The sequence below is a fragment of the Phyllostomus discolor genome, chromosome X (assembly GCF_004126475.2).
Source record: "Phyllostomus discolor isolate MPI-MPIP mPhyDis1 chromosome X, mPhyDis1.pri.v3, whole genome shotgun sequence".
Taxonomy (NCBI): domain Eukaryota; kingdom Metazoa; phylum Chordata; class Mammalia; order Chiroptera; family Phyllostomidae; genus Phyllostomus; species Phyllostomus discolor.
In genome coordinates, this window is record NC_050198.1 from 24,226,395 (window position 1) to 24,236,124 (window position 9,730).

Here is a 9,730-nt window from a genome sequence, read left to right on the forward strand (position 1 = left end):
TGACAAGCTGTGGCCAATACAAGATGTGCCGACTTAACTCCTGCTAGCCGTGGCCCGAGGCCGAGCCAGCCTTTTCGGGAGAGGCAATCTATCACCACCTAGATACTCGCACGCCCCACAGTCTGACCCTCCCTTTTGACCCAGGCCATCAAGAAATATGGGGCTCACAGGTCTCTGCCAGCCGAAGTCACTTCCCGGAGGGGAGGAAGCAGTGGAATCCCCAGGGTACCAGCTTGCACGGGAACGCTGGGGAGCAGGAGGGCAGCTCGGGCCCCTCCACCCCGACTCTTCCCCAGCGCCGCGTAGCGCACGATCGCCTCAGGCTTCCGAAACGCCCGAAGGCGGGGCAGGAGGAAGATGGGCCGCGCGCTAGGAATCAGTGTGTGTGTCCATCCTGTGTGAGTAACCAAGAACCTGCAATCCCAACCGGGGCTAACTAGCTGGCCTCTCCAGCACCCCCACCGCGGGGCTCCATGCTCAGGGTTGGCGGCTCCAGCGGAGAGGAGCCCGCAGCTGCGGAAGGCGCTGCCTGGCGTCCAGCCAGCTCTTCGAGAGGAGCCCGGGTGCGTATCCGGAGCCCAGGGACCGGTGTGACCCAGCTGCTCCCGCAGGAGGCCGTTTAGCTCCGCTTCCCGGGACCACTGACACTCGTCGATAAGGAGTTCCTCGGCAATCGTAGGTCCCCAGCCCCCAGTCACCTCCGGCGGACGTGACTGCCCGGATGCTATGAGGCGAGGTGGGGGCCAGAGGCCTTTGCACTGCCTTCCCTGACCCCTTCTCTGCTTCGGAGTCACAATAACGTGCTTCTTCTGTACGATGCTCCGTAAGTTTCATTTGCAAAATAAAGGCCAAATTTTTAACTTTGGAAGGGGGCGGGTCCGGGAAGTCCTCTCCAAATACCCCCACACAGCTTGCCTTCGCTAGACAACACTGGAGCTGTAACACAGCCCTATTTCCCTCCTCACCTGTCCTGTCCCAAGCTGTGCAGTTTTAGGCAAACTGCTTAACAGTCTGGGCCTCAGTATCATTTGTAAAATGAGGTCCACAATAATAGTGTCTAACTGAGGGTTGTTTGTTTTGAAGATGAGTTAATACATAAAGAGCCTAGAACACTGCCTAGCATACAGTGCTACAATGTGTTAGGAGTTTGGATGGGGAGAAGGTAAGAAAAACGTCCAGGTTTAAGTTTTTGGAGACCAATAATGGAGTCAAGTTTGGGCAGGGTAGAAGGGCACTATCACTGCCCCCCCCCCCAAAAAAAAAGTTAAGGAAAAATGGGCTCATAGTTTCCATTAGACTTTTCCTTAAAGGTCTGACAGTGTGGTAGTGATGTAGAAGGGAACGTGGGCTTTAATGGTGCTCATTTAGACTGGATTAATGGGAAGCTCCTGCCAGGGCTCAGGCACCATTACCCACACTGTCCCTGAGGCCTTGGGCACACTTTTTGATGGCTCAAGGCCATCTCCTATATATAAAACAGTTTTTGGAGTGAAATCTACATCCTCTGGGACTAGAATTTAACACTGGTCTGGGGCCTGCATGTGGCAGGCCTAGTCCCTGAGCTGTTGGTGGGCCTCATTTTAGAGACGCGCAAATGCACCGCTATTTATGTAAATAGAATACACCAGATTTCTAATTTCAAAAAGCTTCCCATTTCCTTTGAAATGGGGGTCTCCTGTGCAATGGGCCCTGAAGAGGCCTGGCACCACTCACTTCTGGCCTATCCTGCCCAAGGTCACTCATAATTCATTAGGTGGGACAGCCTTTTTTTCCTTTTCAGAAAGGACGCAAATGGCCTTTCCCTTAACGTGGCTGCCGGCGTTTGCCTAATCACTTAAATGTGCTGGCTGTGCGCTCTCACTCTCAGTTGATCCTTATCAGAACTGTGCGTGCCAGGCTGCCAGCCCCGCGAAAAAACAAAGACACGGGCGCCTCCAGGTTTGCTCCGGAAGCCCTGGTCACCTCCGGGACTTCCCCTTCATAGCCTCCGGCCCCCAAGACGACGCAGGGCAGCCTCCGGAACAAACCCGCAGCCCTAAATCAGAATTCCAGTTCTCGAGCGCCACCCGGAGAGTTCACATTTCCCCTCCTCAGAGGCCGAGTGGGGCGCCAGCGAGACTCCGAGGATGGCGGCAGCACACGCGGCAGGGAGGCCTCCCTGAACCCAGCAGCACGTAAGGAGAAAAAGCAAAAGCCGAGAGGAAAATGTGGACTACGAAAGCCAGAGACCAGGGCCAACTACTACAAAGTAGAAACAATCCCCAGGCAGGAGTTTGCAAGGAGTAAGTAACCCCAAATTGGAACCACAGCTAAAATAAGCCTCCTTTTAGAGTTAATGTTACAAGTGCTCGAAGGTGGAGTGCAAAGGGACTGCGCCTTCTTAGGGCACACCGGTAGTGCCAAGATGTATTGTGCTCACCCGGCATCTCCTGCACACACGCTGAATACCAGGCAGAGAGCAAGGTCCTCATCTAACCGATTTCACTAGTTCTCACAGTATTCATAACTGACTCAACGTGTACTTGATGAAAAAAAAAGATTGATCTTGCTTAAAAGATACATGGACAACCTGTATTTAGATGGGCAGCTGTCTGACCACATTTGTCTGATCTCTCTAAGAATCCACGTTCTCTAGCCTAGGAAGGGGCAGGCGGCCCTCGTGGCTCCTCCTTCGGCGGTTTCCTGGGGAGGCGCCCATCCTCCCCAAGCCCGGGGAACGGAGGAGGCCACATTAATAGTAGTGGGGAGCCTGTTCTGACCTATACTGTCATTTTTTCCATAGGTCAGAGTTGGGCGGGTGGGGGGTGCTTCTTCTCCGAGGGGCTCTGCACGGATCATTGGGTTTTCCCCGGCGAACTTAACACGGAGGCAAAAGGGGCAGATGGAAACCAGGCCTCGGCTGGCTCTGCGCGCGTAAGCCCGGAGTTCGGCAGCTCTACGCAAAGCCAGGGCTGGATTTTCTCGGCCCGGGCACAGCGGCCTCCCCGCGCCGGCGCGATCCTCTTTCCCTCAGGTTGAGAGCAAACGTGCTCGCTTAATTCCGACCTGGATACAGCAGCTGTGCGGCGAGAGTGGTGGTGGTGGTGGAGGAGGGAAACACGCAACTTTTCCAACAGAAAGTATACGCGTACAGGAGAGATGAAGGCCCACCCTAATTCTGTGCACGTACCGACGCAGCATCTAATCAGTGTCACTGCCAGGAACACGCTTCCGTGGCGGACAACACCCCCGCCCCCGCCAACCTGAAGGAGGGAGGGGGGATGCAAATGGCGTCTCTCGTCGTCCCAGACTCTGCACAGCTTAGGCTGCTGCGACTCTGAGCAGACGTCGCAGCGTGCCAAGCGCCGCCACTCCGGAGTCGCAAACACGCTGCGCGCCCCTCTCGCGCCCGGGTCTTGAGAAAAGGAACTAACACCACTTCCCTTTCCTAGGCCATTCCCCCGCCCCCACCTCCGGAAGAGCTGCCCTTCCCCGACAGGGTTGGGGGGGCGCGGGAAACTTTGGGAGACAACTGTTCCGCGCCCTCCCCGCGTGGCGCCGGAGCGGAACAAGGGTGGGTTTCCGGCCCGAGGCCTGACCACATTCCACCCCCCCCCACTCTTCCAGACCTCATACTTGAAACTCGTGGACTATAGGGGGAATTCGAACCACTCTGGGGGGACACCAAAGTCAACCGTCCTCAAGGGCTCTGGCGGATGACCAAGTTTGAGTCTTTTCCCTCCCACGATGGAGTAGCGCGCGCCACCTTGGGGAAGCCTGAGACTCCTCACCCCCGGCCACGAGGTTACTCCTGCCTTCCAGGTGGGGCCCCTGGTTTCTCTACAGTACCTTCTCCTGCTCTGCGGCCTCCACATCCCAGGGGAGCCCCCAGAAGTGGCCCGCACCTTTCCCCGCCCGCCCTCCTGGGGAAGGTGTGTGTCGTGTGCACCAAGGCTCCGGTCCACACCCTCCGCGGAGCCATCTCGGCAGCCCTCCCAGGACCCGGCTTCGGCCGATCCCCGCCTGGAGATGCCATACGGTTTGCAGCCTCCCCCAAGCATAATGGGGCGCCCCTAGGACGCAGGCAGGTATGGCGGTTCCGGTTGTTCCAGGATTTACGTGCAAGACAAAAACAAGGCCAGTAATTACAAAAGCTGCGCCTCTATTCTCGGGGTTCAGATGCCCGCACAGTCTCCGCGTCGGTCCCGCTATCGCCGCTCTGGCCTGGGGGGCCCGTTTCCGTATCCCCACGCCACCCCCAGCAATTCCCCATCTCTCCCGTGCTGCCTCACGCGGAGCTCTAAGCACCCTGGCTCCCACTCCAACCCCTCCATAACTCGAGTGCCTCCCTCGCCCCCCGGCTCGGGGCGCTGCTCACTCTCAGCGCCCCTAGTACGCTGGTTCCACCCTAGGCTGCGAAAGCCACCGCCCCGCGCCACCCCCGCCCGGCCCCGGTCCCGGTCCCGGCCCTGCTCCCCCGCCAGCTGCGCCGCCACCGCCGCACGTGACCCGCCCCCGTCGCGGCTTCCGCTGAGCTGCCTGTTCCGGAGCACAAACAATTTCTGCTCTGACGCGGGGTCTCTCGGGCCCTGGCGTCCTCTTCCCTGCCCACCCCCTTCCGGGTACTAGAACTCAAAACAACTCTCTGACCTTCGGGCCGACCAGCTCCAGCTTCCACAGACTCCCGCATTCCCTTCAAACCCGGCAGCGGCAGCTTCTAAGATTTCACTCCGCGCTGGGCAAGGGGGAGGGAGTGATTTCTCCCGGAGGGGGTGTCTCAGATCTGAAGAGCCACTTAACGCTCCTTCCTCTCCTCCAAAGTGAGTTTTTAGACTACCCAGAGGTCCTGGGGAAAAGCGAGGCTCAATAAGAAATCCCCCTACCCCCGCCCCACGCAGATGCTGCTGACTAGTGTCTGACCGATTTCCAGGGTCATGGCCCAGCAGCAGAGGGCCTGGCCAGCCTCGGAAATACCACCAAGCTATGGACTGTGGCACCAAGAGAGCTGGGCTGGGGTGGAGGGATGGCATTAAATAATAGTAGCTCCCACTCCCGTGCTCTGTACTTACTACTTCACAAGTTCTCCAACTTTCAGGTCAAGAAACTGAGGTAGGGAAAAAGATCAGTTAAATAACTCGCTCAGTCACCTAGCTAGTTAAATGACTTAGTCACTTAAGTCTTAGTGGGAATTTGAACCCAGGTGTCCCAGAGTCCAGGGTGGTTAAACATTATGCTTATAGTGCTCAGGATTCACAGTAAAGACCCTTCTACAAAGCTCAGTGTTCGCTTGAGGGCTATATTGCATGTTGCACTGTGGCTGGCACATAGTAGGCACTCAATAGATATCGGTGGAATGAATGGGTATTTGATTAAATGATTGACAGTCATTGATGACAAGTGGTTTTAGAGAAAACAGCCTCAACCATTGTTCCTTCTAAGTGGATTGTTTTAGCTTAATAAAATCTCTAGCTGTTTTTTTTTAATGTTTGCAGATGACAGGAAGCGCCTATTCAAAATGCATATTAACTTCCCACTTCTACTCCCCCCTTGCCCCCAGCCAATCAGCAAGGCAGCACTTGAACTTGCTGAGGCACATACCCAAATCAGCTTTTACTTGGTCTTAGTCATCACCGTGCCCCCCTCCCTTGTTCCTTCTCTGTAGGGCTTCTGTTCAGGGTCAGGCAACCTGGAACTGCATTTGAAGTGATTCTGAATATATAGCAAGAAGAGAAGAGTGTACCAGACATGGCTCATTGGCTTCCCTTCCACAGGTGGGTGGTGATGGGGTGTGGAGAGTGTGGCTTGCAGCTCAGTGGCTTGTTTTTAATTCACTGACCACATAAGGAACACCGCCATCCATGCAGCTTGCTTCAGAGTCGCAGCCCTCACCAACTGTGAGGTCACATCTCTCAGAAGGCAGCCATCTACCTTAAGTAACAGCTTTGAGATGCTTGTCAGTGAGACCACATCTGTGATTTGGAGAGCTGCCACTGGTGCTTTGTGCTGTCCTGTTCCTTCTGGGACTCCAGGAGAGGAGGCAGTAAAAAAAACCTCAATGTTTGTACATTTAGAAAACCTAATATAATGCATTTTATACCATATTGTTATATCCCCCCCTCTTCATTTTCCAAACCTAGTCATTTGTCCCTTCTGTCACTAACTGAGCCATCTGGAATGACAAATTTCACTTCAGGTTACCTGAAAGTAAACTTTCTCCTTTCCAATTTGATTCCTCCCTCCCAACATCTGCTGAATGAATGACTCTGTGGTGTAAGTCACGATATTAGGCATAATAAAGAGGAGGACAATGCCTAGTCTCTGTTTCTGATTATTGATATAGTCTGTCCTCCCTCTCTCTGCCCCCTCCCTCCCTCCCTCCCTCCCTTCTTTCCTCTCTCTTTCTGACAGTTGTCTATTTTGTTCATGTTCTTACAGTCATTAACCAAGAAATGAAAATATTTATTTCCTAAGTAACAACCCACACAATCTTTTTGAAAAACATCTTATTTATTTAGTTTTAGAGAGAGGGGAAAGGAGGGAGAAAGAGGTCAGAAACATCAACGTGTGGCTGTCTCTCCCATGCCCCTTACTGGGAACCTGGCCCACAACCCAGGCATGTGTCCTGACTGGGGATCAAACCAGTGATCCTTTGGTTTGCAGGCCTGCACTCCATCCACTGAGCCATACCAGCCAGGGCTCCACCTACCCAATCTTGATTATAAAGCTAGGGTTTCAGCCCTGACTGGTGTGGCTCTGTTGTTTGAGCTTCATCTCACAAAGCCAAAGGTCGCTGGTTCAGTTCTATTCCCAGTCAGGGCACATGCTTGAATTGCGGGATCAGTCCTCACTTGGGGTAGGGCATGTAGGAGAGTCAACTGATCGATGTTTCTTTCTCACATCAATGTTTCTCTTTCTCCTCTCTCTATAGATAGATAGATAGATAGATAGATAGATAGATAAAACCTTTAAACTGGGTTCTAGCCACCTCTTTTACAGCCTGGTCTGGAATGACCAGCAGGACCCTGTGACCTCAGTCTGTGGTCAGCCCAGGACAGAGGAATCAGACAATTTTCAAGGAGACCTCAGGCCTCTATTCGATATGGCCTGATGGTAACTGAAAACAGCCTTGCCAAAACTCACATACTCCTTGTGTAGGGGGAACTGGTGACAAGTGATGCTGCACCGGAGGTTCAAGATGCTAATTTAATTTATTATCTTTGTACAGCCTGGGGAGGAGAAAAGGCTCATAAAAGTGTTCTAGGCTGGTCATTCTGAATGTGAGCATTTATTTATCTGCAAAGCTGCCGAATGTCCCTGCAGGAAGTCGCAGGCACAGCAACCCCTGATTGCATAGACAAAAGTCTCCCTTTTACACAGGCTGCTTTTATTGTTTCCAACAGCTTTGTGCTCTCCCTGGGGATAGAGGAGCTGCACATAGCGAGGTTTCTTCCTCTTTTCTCACGCTGCGGAGGAAGTGATGTCGTGGTATTAACTCAGCCTGTGAACCACATCAGAGACAGAATTGGGAAAAGCTCCGTGCAGGGTGGCATTCCTATGGCCTTCCTCCTTCCCCTAAAGAACCCCACCCTGGATCTGAGTGTGGGGATGGAGTACATACAAAGTTGGCACAAAGCAAGGGAAGCTATACCTAAGAATCATCCCCTGGGTAGAAGGAGCCCCTAAGGGGTGGGTGCTCCTGACCCCTTCAGCCTGTTTCCCACTAGGAGCAAAGGCCCACAGCACTGCTGGAACAGTTTTCATTCATTCTTCATTCATTCATTGGACAACATTTAGGGATTACCCACTTTGTGCGGGGCACTGTACTAGGGCTGGATATGCAATGGTAAGCCAAAGACATGGTCCTTGCCCTCTTGGAGCTTACATTCTACTTTGCTTGGCACATAGAAGGTTTAGGATGTGATCCAGATCATCTAATCCTGTCAGTCGTACCTCCTTAACATCTCTTCTGTGCTTTTCCTCATTCTACTGCCTTAATTCACATCCTTGAGGACTCTTCAAGGAACAAGTGAACCCACCTTCACCAAACTCACCTCTTCCATCTGCTCATACCACTCACTGCTTTAAATCCTTCAAGTGGCAAGAAGGGGGGGGAGGGGGTGGGACAAGGGGCAAAAGGGGCACCCCCTTCTAGCTGAGTCAGCCTCCTTTATAAAGATTTCTCAGAAGTCTCACCCAATGATTTCCACTTACACGTCTCATAGTCCAGGGCTTGCTACAAGGGAGGCTGAGAAATGTTACTTTTAAGCCTGGGTACACTGCTGACTCAAATTACTAAGGAAGGGGGGATTGGCTATTGGGGTAGGCAACCAACTATCTCTACTGATAGTCTCATGTGACCAACAGTATGAAAACACTTCCTAGGTGGTAGGAGAGGAGTCAGTAGAGACCTTTTGGACTCATCCCTGTCCTTGGAGATGCCTTCAACTCCTTCCTGGGGGTAGGGATGGCAGCAGCTTCTATGTTGCTATAGCTGCAGGTGAAGCCTGCCCCTGGTTGAACTGCTCCTGTTCCTGCCTGCCCTTCTCCTACCCCCGCTGGGGAATGGGGGATGGGAAGAGAGACAGCTGGTCAGTCAGGGCTGGACTGGCCCCATGACATCTGACTAGTGCAGTCACATGGCCCCATGCTCTAGGGCTCCATGCTTGGGGTTTAATGCTCTGTAGTAGCCATCTTGACATTCTGAATAATACTATCTTTAAATTTATGTTTGGTAGGTGAAGAATGATGGGACAATGGAATATGCACCAGCTCCTTGGAGCCTAAACTCATGTACCAACCCACCTCCTGCCATCCCCTGGCTTACCTCCCTGAGATGGGTTCACAGATGTCTAATTCCTACCTCCTGGCCTCTCACACACCATCCTGGCCTTGGGACTGCTGCTTCCTTCTGCCCCTGGGAGGGGTCTGGTTGCTAAGTTTGGGAAGGTCGGGTATGCCTTAGGACATCTTGGAATGGGACAAGGTGGCAGTCTTCCCTACCAGGCTGGCAGGGCTACAACACATGTGGCTGGCCACTTGGCAGGGGCCTCTCATGCACCATGGATCCGCACCAAGTATGCCCCAGCATGGAGATTGCGATCCCTTGGAGGCCACTGACTGCCCTGGGCTGAGGCAGTGGGCATGTGGGAAGAGAAGACTGACTTCTCTGTCCCTGGCTGGGGCCCTGCATTTTAATTTTGTTCTGAGCCCTGCAAATTATGTAGTCAGCATTGCCTGACTGCAGGGCTATTGTGTTTGAGCCTATGTATGCCAGGCCAGAGAAAGCCAGTCTGTAGAAAGGCAGAGAATAAAAAATAAGTTCAATAAGTAACAGAGTGCCTTCAGAAACGTGGGGCCTCAGAGAAGGCAGAGATGGGTTCCTGAAGGGGGTTCACTGTCCGGGTCCTGCCCCCTGGGGAGGCCTGGCTGCACTTTTGCTCCTGTGTTCTTCTCATCAAGTCCCTTCTGTTCCTTGTGCTACAATGAATGGATTTCCCTGATTGCCAACTCAGAGTTCCCAACCAAGACGAGAAAAAAAAAAAAGCTCAGTTTGCAATTCTTAGTATTGGGCTTCAGTTCAGACTTTGCCATTTAACTAGCTGTGTGATATTGGGCAAGATAGTTATTCTGTCTGAGCCTTTGTTTCCTTAAGAAATGACTGGGCATTGTGGTACCAACGTTGGAGGTTGCTATGAGGATTAATCTGTTTGTGCCTCTTCTCGTTAATAAGACTCAAGGCACAAAGGCATGC

General features: G+C 52.9%; 1 protein-coding gene and 1 long non-coding RNA gene across 3 annotated transcripts in view; one reads left to right on the forward strand and one right to left on the reverse strand.

Annotated features, from left to right (window-relative positions):
• Positions 1-4,757, reverse strand: part of BCOR (BCL6 corepressor) — a 111,957-nt gene extending 107,200 nt beyond the window's left edge. The window contains exon 1 of the mRNA XM_036016697.1: positions 4,630-4,757. The gene's annotated coding sequence lies outside the window, so the exon portion shown is untranslated. The remainder of the gene's footprint in view (positions 1-4,629) is intronic.
• On the forward strand, positions 3,836-6,294 carry LOC118498536. Of its 2 annotated transcripts, none has more exons than XR_004901020.1 (2): positions 3,836-4,018; positions 5,642-6,294. It is a non-coding gene; the product is annotated as an uncharacterized LOC118498536 (long non-coding RNA). The 2 variants fall into 2 exon arrangements; XR_004901021.1 differs by having other exon boundaries at positions 5,751-6,294.
• The last annotated feature ends 3,436 nt before the right edge of the window (positions 6,295-9,730 follow it).